General features: G+C 46.5%; 1 protein-coding gene and 1 pseudogene across 2 annotated transcripts in view; both read right to left on the bottom strand.

Annotated features, from left to right (window-relative positions):
• The window catches only part of LOC126177093 (rho guanine nucleotide exchange factor 10), a 543,115-nt gene that overhangs the window by 261,717 nt on the left and 266,156 nt on the right, over window positions 1-15,242 (bottom strand). The window lies entirely within an intron of this gene.
• On the bottom strand, window positions 12,828-12,945 carry LOC126177832 (5S ribosomal RNA; annotated as a pseudogene).

Consider the following 15,242-nt stretch of genomic DNA (forward strand, 5'->3'; position numbering starts at 1 on the left):
GCGCGGGCGAAACCAGTAGTACCAGCACGCGGGGTACTGCTCAGGCGCGCCCACGCGCACTGTCAACACATACCGCGCGCACTTTGTGGCGCAGGCGTTTCAGAGACGTCCAGGCCAAGTTTTTACATTCTACCTCTTGGGCTGATCCATTAGTGGTGTTCTAGACCCTCTGACTGCGTATTAATCGTAGAAAAAATACTTGTTTATTCACACACCTCAGTAGCGCTTGTACGCGGTCCAGTCACATTAATGTGACCAACACCCATGTTCGATGTCAACGTGCAACAACCGCTCACAGACAGCTGTTGTCAGCACTAACAGTGGAAGATACACACTGATGAGACAAAGAAACTGGTAAACCTCGCTAATGCCGTGTAGGGCCCACGACAGTGCGCAGAAGTCCCGCAGCACGACCTGGCAAGGACTCGACTTAAGTGTGAAGTAGTGCTGGAGGGTATTGACACCAAGAATCCCGCCGGTCAGTCTATAAATCCGTAACAGTACGAAGGGGTGGAGATCTGTTTTGAACAGCACGTTGCAAGGCATCCCAGATATGCTCATGTCTGCGGAGTTCGGTGGCAATCGAAATTGTTTAATCTCAGAAGAGTGTTCCTGAAGCCACTCTGTAGCAATTCTGAACGTGAGGGGAGTCGCGTTGTCCTGCTGGAATTGCCCACGTCCGTCGGAATGCATAAAGGGCATGGTCATACAGGATGCTTACGTACGTGTATCATCCTGTCATTGTCGTATATAGATGTGACAGGGGTCCCATATCACTCCAACTGCATATGCCCCACACCACTGCAGAGCCTCCCCTGCTGACATGCAGGGTTCATTGTTTCATCAGGTTGTCTCCATATCAGCACACGTCCATCCCCTCGATAGAATTTGAAATGAGACTCGTCCGACCAGGCAACATGTTTCCAGTCATCTGAAGTCCCAATGTCGGTGTCGACGGGCCCAGGCGAGGCGCAAAGCTTAGCGTCGTGCAGTCATTACGAATACACGAGTGGGCCTTCGGCTCCGAAAGCCCATATCAAAGAGGTTTCGTTTAATTGTTCGCACACTGACACTTGTTGATGGCCCAGCATTGAAATCTGCAACAACGTAGGAGTTGCACTTCCGTCTCTCTTTCAACGATTCTCTTCAGTAGTCGTTGGTCCCATTCTTGCAGGATCTTTTCTGGCCGCAGCGATGTCCGAGATTCGATGTTTCACCGATATTCACGGTACACTCCTGAAATGGTAGTACGGGAAAATCCCCACTTCATCGTTACCTCGGAGATACCGTGTCCATTTGCTCGTGCGCCGACTATAACACCACGTCCAAAGTCACTTAAATCTTGATAACCTGCCGTTGTAGCAGCAGTAACCGATCTAACAACCGCGCCAGACACTTATTGTCTTATATAGGCGTTGCCGAACGCAGCGCCATATTCTGCCTGTTTACATGCCTCTGACTTGAATACGCATACCTATACCAGTTTCTTTGACGCTTCAGTGTATAAAGTGTGTCGGGGAGAGCTAAGAAAATTGTGCAGTGGTTGTCGTAATACGGAAACGGAGCCATTTATCTGACGTCCATAAGGGCACGATCATTTGGCTGTCAGGACAAGGGTGTAAGCATTTCCGAAACGTCTCAAGTTTATAAATTGTTCGCGTGCCGTCATCGTTATAGTATAAAGTGCTCGGAAAAATGATGCTAACCGAAATAACCGCCGAGATGACTGTGGTGCACCTAGGGCCATAGTTGACTGAGGGTGGACCATGACTGCCGAGATGTGTGCGGGCGAACACACGTGCAACTGTTCACTGACCACTCAAATGAACCAAGCGCCAGCCAACAGCGTCTCCTCAACGACCATTCCAGTGAACGTTACTGTGTATGGACCGTCCTCTGCAGGAGACGCCTGGTTAACGCACCCATGCCGACTGCCGCTCATCAGAGACGAAGGCCGAAATTTCTACACCAGTATCACAACTGGACGTCCACTGTGGTGGCCTTTTCAGACGAATCACGTTTTACGCTCCACCGGACATACGACGCTTGGTGTGTACGGCACTGCAACAATCGTCGGAGGGGAGAATGGAGCGTTTTATTCTTGGGAATGCTTTCGCGGCGTACCCTGGGGTCGTCTCGTCATTCTGGAAGGGACAATCCATCAACCCAAGTATGCCTCTATCCTTGGGTACCACGTCCACCCCTACATGCAGACTGTTTTTCCTCAGCACGCTGTTATCTACCAACAGGGCAATCCAACGTGCCACGCAGGTGGTAGTGTATGTGCGTTGTTCGAAGAGCATCAGGACGACTTTATTGTGCTTCCCTGGCCACCAAGTCCCCCGGATTTAAACCCAGTTGAGAATCTGTGGCACCACCTCGATCGGGTTGTTCGCGCCTTGGATCGTCGACCATGAAGTCGGCATGGCTCCACCACCCTGTTGGTGCCTACCATAACTTCACTGACTCTCTTCCTACACGTCAGCGCTGCAAAAGGTGTTCATTCCGGCTTTTGACGGGTGGTCACATTAATGTGACTGGACCGTGTATTTTGTAGAAATTAAAATTAAGTAATGGAATCACCTCTGCCGGCTGTTACAATTTCCGTGTTAGGAGCTGAAAGAATCCCTAATTGTAAATCATCTTTTCCCGTTACAGGTAGTTTCGTTGCCAGGCTATATTAAAATGGAAGAGAGAGGAAGCCAGAAAACAAGTAACAAGGAATGAGTGCACACTGATTTTCTCTAACACATTAGATGCCAGGCAGCTTTGTTACACTACCGAATTACATCAACCCACAATATTGTGGACTATTTGTCGATAAGCTCTTCTTCTAGACGAAACGTTCGAAACATAGAAACACTGCACTAAAACAACGAATAATAGATGTATATTCAGTGAAACCAGGTGCAGTACTGGGAGTAGCTCAAGAGAGCGTTCCAGATCGGCCATAAGAAGTACAGTATACGGAACAGAGGGGAGTAAGCGAGTTAACTCGTAGCACGTAACATCGTTGAACGCGTGACACACATACTAGAGGCGCCAGCGGCGTACTACCGTAATAATGGGGGGGGGGGGGGCGGAGGAGGCGGCGCGAAGTAGGACCGACAAGACCTAGGCTGCTGCTGCTGCTGATCTGAATTTGCACATGACTGGTTCGAGGACGTCGCAAGCCAGTTCGCATCCAAAAATGAACGCGGCATCTTTAGCGCTACCGCCGTAAGATCTCTAAGACGTAGTAACGTCCATGGTCGGCAGTGAAAAATGGACCTCGGAGACTCTCTCTCCGTGGTTATTAGACTCTGACATAGCCTCCTGCTCCAAGACAATGTTGTTCATATAGCCAACTACACTGTGTGGTGAGGGGGGGGGGGAGGAGGGGGGACGGAAGAAGGCGTGTAAACCGTTCCTGTGGCTTTCGGCCGGCAAGGTCTCCTGGCGTTCATTCCATAGCCCTCGTTTTACTTTTGCTGATACTCATTTCATAATTCTTTTCAAGAGGCTATCCATTCCGCTCAAATGCTCTTCCAACTCCTCTGCAAATTTTTTGTACCTGAACCCAACATATATAGTAATAATTACTAAAGTCTCAAAAATACTATTACACACGTCATTTTAAACTTCTGAATCAACAAACAATAACTAGAGCCCTGTGATTGTCTCTGGATTCGGTTTCGTAGTAATGGCAGCAATCTCACATTTATTTCTGAATCTTTCTCCATATTCTCAATGTTTCATAGTACAAAAGAGGGTGTCACCAACTGCGACATAATCATGTATACAAACAGTGATCCAATACTGTCAATTTTTTTTTTTATTCCCGTCTTTGACCACAATATCAACTCTTTAGATGATGACCAGTTTCAGTCCGTAATGGACAACCTCAGATCTTTTATACACCATGTCCTAAAGTGCTAAGGCCATATTGGTATCGTCAAAACATATAAATAAAATCAGCACAGCATCGTCATACAGAAATAAAATAAGGTGTAGAATTGGCCACATCGCCCACACCATGCCAATATGGCCTTATCACTTTAGGACATGGTGTAAAAAAGATCTGAGGATGGTCATTACGGACCGAAATCGGTCATCGTCTAAAGAACTGAGATTGTAATCAAAGACTGGAATAAAAAACATTTAAAAGAGGGTATGTTTTGCGACAAAAAAAGAAAAATATAAAATGATACAGTTTGCACCAAGGATCAAATATGTATCATAAATGCACGAAGGCATGTGTAGTGATAATTCTCGTGCCCTGTTTTCAGTAAAAGTTATCTTATTTAATAAAAGGATATATACCAAGCCAGCTGTCTTTCTCTATCAAAAGAATAAAAAAAAATATTGAAAGAAGTGTAATTTGCACTCCGCGTAGTTGCCTCTAGTCTAAACGCAGACATTATACCATTTGGCTACGTCCCAAATAATCAACGTTTTTTCACCTTGAGTCTATCCGCAAAGGCTAGAAAATCCTTTACTTTCTCGGAAAACTATTAGATTGTGCGCCTGATATGTGTAAATAAATTTTCCTTCTCCGGTGCGCCAACGATATCGCCTGTTCTAAAACGGATCCTGCGTCATGACCGCTCTCCTGGAATTTCCGGAAACTTAAGTGTAGTGCTAGAAGTCTTCTCGCAGAAATTATTTTCGCGAGGCCCGCGACTCATTCGTCGAAAATGGTGAATCGCAGGATGTTGCCTCTCCATCTCGGCGTAAGAAAAGCGCTTTCACCATGCACACTGCTATTGGCATATCTTAGCGTCGCCATCAAATCAAAAAGAAACGAGAGAACTTGTGTTTCCGTCTGACGATGACTGTACGACTCCTGAAACGCATGTTCTGCTTTAAAGTAAGAATCCCGGACAGGAAGCTGCGACAGAATTGTTCAGTCCGTGGACTAGGCAAAGGGGTGAAATGTGCACTGCATTCGGTGAGAAGAAATGCGCCGACTACGCACCGAATGGTCTCTTCCCGTTAGAGCCATAAAACAGTCGCTGTTTTACGACACGTAACCTAAGGAAAGCTTTTCATTCGGATTCCGCACAGGAAGTTAGTCGGAGCGGTTGCGGCTCGCTTGTTGTGACGGACGAGGTCCCTCCACAGAAAGCTGTCCGACATATCAAAAGTGCCGCTCCGGAGAGAGAGGGTGGTTGTTCCCGTTCGCCAGAGCCCTCACGCTCGCGCGCGGCACCGTACATGGACAACTGCAGCGCCTCAGCAAACTACACTACTGGTCATTAAAATTGCTACACCACGAAGATGACGTGCTAAAGACGCGAAATTTAACCGACAGGAAGAAGATGCTGTGACATGGTAATGATAAGCTTTTCAGAGCATTCACACAAGGCTGGCGCCGGTGGCGACACCTACAACGTGCTGACATAAGTAAAGTGTCCAACCGATTTCTCATACACAAACTGCAGTTGACCGGCGTTGCCTGGTGAAACGTTATTGTGATGCCTCGTGTAAGGAGGAGAAATGCGTACCATCATGTTTCCGACTTTGATAAAGGTCGGATTGTAGCCTATCGCGATAGCGGTTTATCGTATCGTGACATTGCTGCTCGCGTTCGTCGAGATAAAAAAAAAAAATGGTTCAAATGGCTCTGAGCATTATGGGACTTAACATCTATGGTCATCAGTCCTTTAGAACTTAGAACTACTTAAACCTAACTAACCTAAGGACATCACACAACACCCAGTTAGCAGAATATGGAATCGGTGGGTTCAGGGGGGTAATACCGAACTCCGTGCTGGATCCCAACGGCCTCGTATCACTAGCAGACGAGATGACAGACATCTTATCGGCACGGCTGTAACGGATCGTGCAGCCACGTCTCGATCCTTGAGTCAACAGATGGGGACGTTTGCAAGACAACTACCATCTGAACGAACAGTTCGACAACGTTTGCAGCAGCATGGACTATCAGCTCGGAGACCGTGGCTGCGGTTACCCTTGACGCTGCATCACAGACAGGAGCGCCTGCGATGGTGTACTCAACGACGAACCTGGGTGCACGAATGGCAAAACGCAATTTCGGATGAGGAAGAGGAGGAGGAATTTAGTCTTTAACGTCCCGTCGACAACGAGGCCATTAGAGACGGAGCACAAGCTCGAATTTGGGAAGGACGGGGAAGGAAATCGGCCGTGCCCTTTCAAAGGAACCATCCTGGCTTTTTCCTGTAGTGATCTAGGGAAATCAGGGAAAACCTAACTCAGGAAGGCCGGACGCGGGATTGAACCGTCGTCCTCCCGAATGCGAGTCCAGAGTGCTAACCACTGCGCCACCTCGCTCGGTCAATTTCGGATGAATCCAGGTTCTGTTTACAGCATCATGATGGTCGCATCCGTGTTTGGCGGCATCGCGGTAAACGGACATCGAGAGCGTGTATACGTCATCGTCATACTGGCGTATAACCCGGCGTGATGGTATGGGGTGCCACTGGTTACACGTCTCGGTCACTTCTTGTTCGCATTGACGACAAATTGAACAGTGGTCGCTACATTTCAGATGTGTTACGATCCGTGGCTCTACCCTTCATTCGATCCCTGCGAAACCCTATATTTCAGCCGAATAATGCACGACCGCATGTAGCAGGTCCTGTACGGGCCTTTCTGGATACGGAAAATGTTCGACTGCTGACCTGGCCAGCACATTCTCCAGATCTCTCACCAATTGAAAACGCCTGGTCAATGGTGGCCGAGCAACTGGCTCGTCACAATACGCCAGTCACTACTCTTGATGAACTGTGGTATCGTGTAGAAGCTGCATGGGCAGCTGTACCTGCACACACCATCCAAGCTCTGTTTGACTCAATGCCCAGGCGTATCAAGGCCGTTGTTACGGCCAGAGGTGGCTGTTCTGGGTACTGATTTCTCAGGATCTATGCACCCAAAATGCGTGAAAATGTAATCACATGTCAGATCTAGTATAATATATTTGTCCCATGAATACCCATTTATCATCTGCATTTGTTCTTGGTGTAGCAATTTTAATGGCCAGTAGTGTACTAGGGTCGCCCAATAAATAATGCCCCGCAATGTCTTAGCACGGAACATAACTACAATTTGATGATAATATTGTACAACATTTCTTTTAGCTTTACTATTTTTCTGCAGTGTCTCTATCAACTCCAATGGGCTTACATCACCCTTGAATAACAGCACTTATTCCCTCTCGGTAAAGCTCTTCCCCTGTTCTCGCCGCCATGTGGCTACTGAATGAATTATGCTCATCATCACATCAATTTGTGTCCCACACGGAGGATCCTGTAGTGGCTCAAACAGACGGGAGTTCGATGGTGCCAAGTTGGGGCACACGGTGAACGAGGCAACGATGTGCTACCCAGCTTAGTGATGTGTTCCCAGTTTCTGACTTAAAAGTGTGGGCGTGTACTGCGTCGGAGCAAAATTTCTTTTGGATTCTTGTCGGCCCGGAAAGGTAGGTAACGGTTCTTGAGGTGTTAAAGAGTTTTCACATAAGCCCCTGAAATAGTAATTGATCTTTTGGGCACACATCCACGAGAATGACACAATCACTTTCCCGTAAGACATGTCTTCATGTCCTCGTCATTAGAGGGAACAAATTTAAATTTCTTCTTTTTCGCAGATTGCGGGAGGTGATACTCCAGACAGGGCCTTTTTTGTTTCCGACTGATAGTGGTGCGCCCAGGTTTCGTCACCTGTAACTATTCGTGTGTTCCACCACTTCAAATGAAATGGCTTTTCTTTGAACCTTTAGGTCTGATTTGAGCATTCGTGGAACTTTGAATGTCCAAGGCTCGATCACTGCAGGCACATTTCCAATGCTCACCGACAGCTGGGGAACAAAATGAGATGTGAGGCGCCGGTCTGCACCAACGCGATTCATCATTTGTCAGGAGGTCCCAAACGTTAAGTCCAGGAGGTCCCGAGCGTGGAGCCCTGTTTGTGCACGTCCTGGTGCTTCAACTCTCTCCACCCGTCGCCCAACAATACTGTCAACTGCCCCATCAATAACGTTTACGGACGTTCACCATAGTTTCTTTTTCCAAAATCAAGAATTCAATTACAGAACGTTGGCTGCAACAATTGTCTCGCGTAGATGCCATTCTGATGGTTCACTAAGGCTCTGCCTATGTGTTTTTAAAATCCAGTACCTAAAACGACGCCGGCCGGGTTGGCCGAGCGGTTCTAGGCGCTACAGTCTGGAATCGCGCGACCGCTACGGTCGCAGGTTCGAATCCTGCCTCGGGCATGGATGTGTGTGATGTCCTCAGGTTAGTTAGGTTTAAGTAGTTCTAAGTTCTACGGGACTGATGACCTCAGAAGTTAAGTCCCATAATGCTCAGAGCCATTTGAACCATTTTGAACCTAAAACGACTTTTCCTATACATACTAACGACCGTAAAAAAATTAGGGCATTATTTATTTAACGAATCAAGTACATACGTCTACGTTATAATACTCTCGCCTCCTTGCCCTGCACACCAGTATTCGATAGCCTGACGCAATCAGAAGCGGTAGTAACAGATTTAGTTGGAGACCGGCTATGTACCTTTAATCTACATATAGTATAGCTAGTATCAACCTGAAGTTGGTTTGATCACGACAAGGCTTTACCTGGCATGGTCTACTGGAAGGGGTATGCCTTTGCCTTCCTCTGACCTTGAAACTGAATTAACCAACCAGTTACATAATGGTACCTACAGTTTTACCTACAGTTTAACGAGGACTCCGGACACGGAGAAATACGGTACTGTTCACATTTTAAAACATTGCAGAAGTGACGGGAGTGTTAAATGAAAGAAAGGAAAATCATAGGACTAGGGTGGGTCGAACGCAAGACCTTTGGTACCTTATCCTGGCATTTTACCGATGAGCCACATTAAATAATTTATTGTGCTGAAGTACATTGTAGCGCACTATTTTATACAACTAGATACACAGCCTAACCATCACTAACACTTATTAACTGCAAAAGACAGATAAAGAATTTAACAGGTAACTCGTTTACATTTCTCTAGAGGATATTATATTTTAAATAACACAATATATTAATAAATTTCCATTATTGCTTCTTCAATGTACAGACTGAACGATAGGAGTGAAAGACTGCATTCCTGCCTTACATTTTTTATAAGCTTAGCAATTCCCTCTTGTAGCATTCTTTCTGCTCCCTCCCCGTTCTTGTACATATTGTGTATCATTCTTTTTTCCCTAAAGTTTATATCTACTTTTCTGATAATTTCGATGTTGCAACATTTTACGTTGTTGAAAGCTTTTTCTGGGGAGGAAAGTCCTATGAAAATGTGTGTATTAAAGGACTGCCTACATTTTTCAAGCGTAACCTCGGTTACCCGTGTCGTTCTTTTAAAATCGATGGTGATATTAACAGTTACACTATTTTCCCTACGTTTTTCTTCTTAGCAACTTGGCAGCATAATGTGTTACGCTCATTACACGACAGTTCCCTCACTTAGCTGACTGTGCTATTTGCGTCATTTTGAGGATATTCTTCTGGTACCCTAGTTGTATGTTTGCAGTATCATTGATTCTCCACACTAACTTCAAAAATCGTTCAGTTACTACTTCGCCCAACGATTTTTTGGGAAGACGCAGCATATTACCTTGGATGGAGAGTTACTGGCAGACGCAGAAGTAACATCGGGTGTGGCCCAGGGAAATGTGTTGGGGCCCTTGTATATTAATGACCCCACAGGTAATATTAACAGACGCCTAAGACACTTTGCAGATGAACGTATCTGTAATGTACTGTCTGAAAAAGGCTGCTAAAATACTCAGCCAGATCCTGATAATATTTCAGAATGGTACAAAGATTGCCAACTTGCTTTAAATGTTAAAAATGCAAAACTGTGAACTTCACAAAAGGAATAAACGTAGTATCGTATGACCTGGGTGTAACAGTAGGGACAGGAAATCGAACTATCGTAAAGGCTTAGTTCGTTGGTAAAGCATGAAGCAGACTTCGCTTTATTGGTAGAATACTAGGGATTGCTCACAAATCACTCTTGAGATCCATGCTAGAATACTGCTGAAGTGTGGGGTCCCCTCACCAAGTAGGACTAACGGAGGACATTGACCGTATACAGAGAGAAGGGCAGCACGAATGGTCACACGTTTGTCTGATACATGGGAGAGTGTCACACAGACGCTGAAGAAACTGAACTGGCAGACTTTTGAAGGGAGAGGGAGACTACTCTGAGAAAGTCTATTAAACACAGTTCCGATGCCCAGCTTTTACTGACGACGCGTAAAAAAAATAAAAATAAATAAATAAATAAATAAAATAAATAAATAAATAAAATACAGGGTTTCTCTTCAAAATGACGTGTACGGCATCTGTACAATGTTTGGTTCTTGTGAAATAAATAATTGAAAGTGTTCCTGGACTTTATGTACACACTGTATTACACCTTTTATGATATACGTCGAATTTATGATTTTTTTTTCTTCACTCATCTTGAGTTCGTTACGGAGCACTTAGCATACATTCCATTTTTTTCGAGATCGGAAACAGGCAGGGATATCGCACCAAGTTTAAAGAATCATTCAATATATTTTCTTCATTTAATACGCACCAATATGTAACGTAAACCAGCCGATGTGGTCGTGCGGTTCTAGGCGCTTCAGTCTGGAACCGCGTGACCGCTACGGTCGCAGGTTCGAATCCTACCTCGGGCATGGATGTGTGTGACGTCCTTAGCTTAGTTAGGTTTAATTAGTTCCAAGGTCTAGGCGACTGATGACCTCAGAAGTTAAGTCGCATAGTGCTGAGAGCCATTTGAACCGTTTTTGTAACGAAAGACGCGCCAAACACAAGTTCATAGCGACACCTATTTTATACTGCAAATTAAGAATTTCTAAAGCAGTTACCTGCTAACGAAATATCACAATAACTATGGCCATTAACGAACTGATACGAGTTTCATCTTTTAAGCTGACTAATTAAACTTTAAGGTGTGCGAGAATGAGAGTTTATCACCGACTGGTTTCTTTAAAAAGCGTTCGAGAATGATCGTAGCACGCACTCACGCGCGCCCGCCATTATAATGCGGTCAACTGCTGACGCGCCAAGCACTCGCTGGCAACCACACTGTGCGATCAAAAGTATCAAAAAATGGCTCTGAGCACTATGCGACTTAACTTCTGAGGTCATCAGTCCCCTAGAACTTAGAACTAATTAAACCTAACTAACCTAAGGACATCACACACATCCATGCCCGAGGCAGGATTCGAACCTGCGACCGTACCGGTCGCTCGGCTACAGACTGTAGCGCCTAGAACAGCACGGCCACTCCGGCCGGCTCAAAAGTATCCGGACGGCCCCCAAAAACATACGTTTTTCATATTAGGTGCATTGCGCTGCCAGGTACTACATATCAGCGACCTTAGTAGTCATTAGACATCATGAGAGAGCAGAATGGGGCGCTGCGCGGAACTGACTTCGAACGTCGTCAGGTGATCGCGCGTCACTTGTGTCATATGTCTGTACGCGAGATTTCCACACTCCTAAACATCGCTAGGTCCACTGTTTCCGATGTGATAGTGAAGTGGAAACGTGAAGGGACACGCACAGCACAAATGCGTACAGACCCACCTCGTCTGTTGATTGACAGAGACCGCCGACAGCTGTAATGTGTAATAGGCAGACATCTATCCAGACCATCACACTGGAATTCCAAACTGCATCAGGACCCACTGCAAGTACAATGACAGTTAGGCGAGAGTTGAGATAAGTAGGATTTCATTGTCGAGCGGCTGCTCATAAGCCACACATCACGCCGGTAAATGCCAAACGACACGTCGCATGATCTATGGAGCGTAAACATTGGACGACTGAACAGTGGAAAAAACGTTTTGTTGAGTGACGAATCACGTTACACGATGTGATGATCCAATGGCGTATGCCCGGTGAACGTCAACTACCAGCAGCTGGCCGGAGTGGTCGAGCGGTTCTAGGCGCTACAGTCTGGAACCGCGTGACCGCTACGGTCGCGGGTTCGAATCCTGCCTCGGGCATGGATGTTTGTGATGTCCTTAGGTTGGTTAGGTTTAAGTAGTTCTATGTTCTAGGGGACTAATGACCTCAGTTGTTACGTCCCATAGAGCTCAGAGCCATTTGATTTTTCATGTACCAGCAAGTGTAGTGCCAACAGTAAAATTCGGAGGTGGTGGTGTTATGGTGTGGTCGTGTTTACCACGGAGGGGGCTTGCACCCGTTGTCGTTTTGCGTGGCACTCTCACAGCAGAAGCCTACACTCATGTTTTAAGCACCTTCTTGCTTCCCACTGTTGAAGAGCAATTCGGGGGATGGCGATTACATCTTTCAACACGATCAAGCACCTGTTCATAATGCACGACACGTGGCGGAGTGGTTACACGACAGTAACATCCCTGTAATGGACTGGACTGCACAGAGTCCTGACTTGAATCCTACAGAACACCTTTGGGATGTTTTGGAACGCCGACTTCGTGCCAGGCCTCACCGACCGACATCGGCACCTCTCCTCAGTGCAGCATTCCGTGGAGAATAGACTGCCATTCTCCAAGAAGCCTTCCAGCACCTGACTGAACCTATGCCTGCGAGAGCAGAAGCTGTCATGAAGGCTGACGGTGGGCCACCACTCCGTCTTCAGGCCACAAGTGGCCCATCGGGACCATCCGACCGCCGTATCATCCTCAGCTGAGGATGCGGATATAGGAGGGGCGTGTCGTCAGCACACCACTCTCCCAATCGTTATGATGGTTTTCTTTGACGGGAGCCGCTACTATTCGGCCGAGTAGCTCCTCAATTGGCATCACGAGACTGAGTGCACCCCGAAAAATGGCAACAGCGCGTGGCGGCCCGGATGGTCACCCATCCAAGTGCCGGCTACGCCCGAAAGCGCTTAACTTCGGTTATCTGACGGGAACCGGTGTATCCACTGCGGCAAGGCCGTTGCCAATGGTGGGCCAACACCATATTAAATTCCTGCATTACCGATGGAGTGCGCGTCGAACTTGTTAAGTCATTTTCAGCCAGATGTCCGGATACTTTTGATCGTATGGTGTACCGTGCCCCCGCTCGCACTGCACTGAACTGTCAACGCACTATAGTAAAAAATGAAAAACTGAGACCAAAGAAATACCGCAAAATACCGGTTATCCAGAACTAAAATACCGGTTTGGGTTTTAACCGGTCTGTTTTTCCCATCCCTAGCGCAAACCGCGCTCCGCGGCTGGCTGCGAGTGGTAACGACGGGCCGCAGACGCGACGTCAATTCCAGCCTCTGGATAACGAGCGGCGGCCTCCAGGAAGCAGGCAGACGCAGAGGCAGAGGCAGTGGCGGCCGATTCAAGGACTGCCGCCGGCTGACTCACCCACCACTCCCTCATACGGCGTGCGGCTCCATCTCGCCAGCCGCAACAACAGGCCGACAAGTGCTGAACTGCTACAAGCGAAAGAAAACGATTTTAAAACATGCACATGTGTCCCCATCTACATACATACTCCGCAATACACCATACGGTGCGTGGCGGACGGTACCTCGTACCACAACTAGCAACATCTCTCCCTGTTCCACTCCCAAACAGAACGAGGGAAAAATGACTGCCTATATGCCTCTGTACGAGACTTAACCTCTCTCATCTTATCTTTGTGGTCTTTCCGCGAAACGTAAGTTGGCGGCAGTAAAATTGTACTGCATTCAGCCTCAAACGCCGGTTGTCTAAATTTTCTCACAAGGGAACCTCCCCATCGCACCCCCCTCAGATTTAGTTATAAATTGGCACAGTGGATAGGCCTTGAAAAACTGAACACAGATCAATCGAGAAAACAGGAAGAAGTTGTGTGGAACTATGAAAAAAATAATCAAAATATACAAACTAAGTAGTCCATGAGCAAGATAAGCAACATCTAGGATGATCTGAGCTCAGGAGCGCCGTGGTCCCGTGGGTAGCGTGAGCAGCTGCGGAACAGGAGGTCCTTGGTTCAAGTCTTCCTTCGAGTGAAAAATTTAATTTTTTATTTTCAGACAATTATCAAAGTTCAGGCACTGACACATAATCAACTTCGCTCTCCAAAATTCCAGGACATGTTCAGATTTGCTCGGACATAAACAGGATTTCGCGGTCTACACACGGAAAAATTTGAAAACGTTAAAAACATATGTTTTGACAGAGCACAGGGAAAACTGTGTGACAGTAAAACTGTTGCATTCATTTGTTGCAGTTTATGTGACAAACGCTTATGTTTTCGTCACTTTTTTGGGAGTGATTATCACATCCACAAGAAAACTTAAATCGGGCAAGGTAGAAGAATCTTTTTACCCATTCGCCAAGTGTACAAGTTAGGTGGGTCGACAACATATTCCTGTCATGCGACGCACATGCCGTCACCAGTGTCGTACGGAATATATCAGATGTGTTTTCCTGTGGAGGAATCGGTTGACCTATGACCTTGCTATCAAATGTTTTCGGTTCCCATTGGAGAGGCACGTCCTTTCGTCTACTAATCGCACGGTTTTGCGGTGCAGTCGCAAAACACAGACACTAACCTTATTACAGTGAACAGAGACGTCAATGAAGGAACGGACAGATCATAACTTCACGAAAATAAAGTAAGTAAAAATTTTCTCTCGAGGGAAGACTTGAACCAAGGTCCTCTGATTCCGCAGCTGCTCACCCTAACCACGAGACCACGGCGCTCCTGCGCATACAGTCTCCTTGATGTTGCCTATCTTGCAGATGGACTACTCAGTTTGTATATTTTACTTATTTTTTTCATAGTTCCACACAACTTCTTCCTGTTTTCTCGATTGATCTGTGTTCAGTTTTTCAAGGCCCATCCACTGTGCCAACTTATAACTAAATCTGAGGGGGGTGCGATGGGGAGGTTCCCTTGTCAGTAGCGATTCACGAAAAGAACGCCTCCTTTCCTCCAGAGACTCCCACCCGAGTTCCTGAAGCATTTCCGTAACACTCGCGTGATGATTAAACCTACCAGTAACAAATCTAGCAGCCCGCCTCTGAATTGCTTCTATGTCCTCCCTCAATCCGACCTGATTGGGATCCCAAACGCTCGAGCAGTACTCGAGAATAGGTCGTATTAGTGTTTTATAAGCTGTCTCCTTTACAGATGAACCACATCTTCCCAAAACTCTACCAATGAACCGAAGACGACTATCCGCCTTCCCCACAACTGCCATTACATGCTTGTCCCACTTCTGCAATGTTACGCCCAATTATTTAATCGACGTGAC

This window comes from Schistocerca cancellata, chromosome 3, assembly GCF_023864275.1.
Source record: "Schistocerca cancellata isolate TAMUIC-IGC-003103 chromosome 3, iqSchCanc2.1, whole genome shotgun sequence".
Classification (NCBI taxonomy): Eukaryota; Metazoa; Arthropoda; class Insecta; order Orthoptera; family Acrididae; genus Schistocerca; species Schistocerca cancellata.